Raw genomic sequence first — 661 nt, 5'->3', positions numbered from 1 at the left:
GTTAGTAAATTTCTGAGCTGTAACTTACCGAGATTGTCGGTCGTGAGCTCCCACCTTGCCGTGAATATATGGATTTTTTGTCTTCTACGTAATCTATTAGCATAGTGACGTATCTCGGCAAATGTCCTATGCATATCGGTAGTAGGGAGTGAGAGGAATCCATGTGAAGGTATTCTCAATAGTTACCCGATCATATTTTCGCTATGGTTCCTGCCTGTCACTTTCCTATGCTTGCAGTACCATGTATTCTTAATGATTCAGGAATAGCGTAGTCCTTTGTCTCTTTCAACAAGAGCACAAATCCACCCGGTATGAATGCCAAGATTTCTGTAAATTTGCATTTCACTGTACATCCGGAAGTGTCTGTGTCCCGAGGCTCCTCCAAGCAGAGAGAGGCTGAGGGAAAAACTGAGCTGGTGGTTCCTCTACGCCCTCTGACAATTAGCTTGTGGGACGTCGTTAAGTTTATTTCTATCAACACACTCACCCAAAAAGACGACAAATACGGGGCTTTTCATGAATCTTAACCATGCATTGCACTATAATTCACCCATCCCAAACCAGTCGCCATGATGTCTTCAACATGCATTCCAATAGCTACCTGCAAATTCACAATATTCAGAGTAATTTCGTAAAGCTTGTACGGTAAGTTTATCTCCTG

The sequence above is a fragment of the Penaeus monodon genome, chromosome 23, assembly GCF_015228065.2.
Source record: "Penaeus monodon isolate SGIC_2016 chromosome 23, NSTDA_Pmon_1, whole genome shotgun sequence".
NCBI lineage: Eukaryota > Metazoa > Arthropoda > Malacostraca > Decapoda > Penaeidae > Penaeus > Penaeus monodon.
This window is presented reverse-complemented; position numbering follows the sequence as displayed.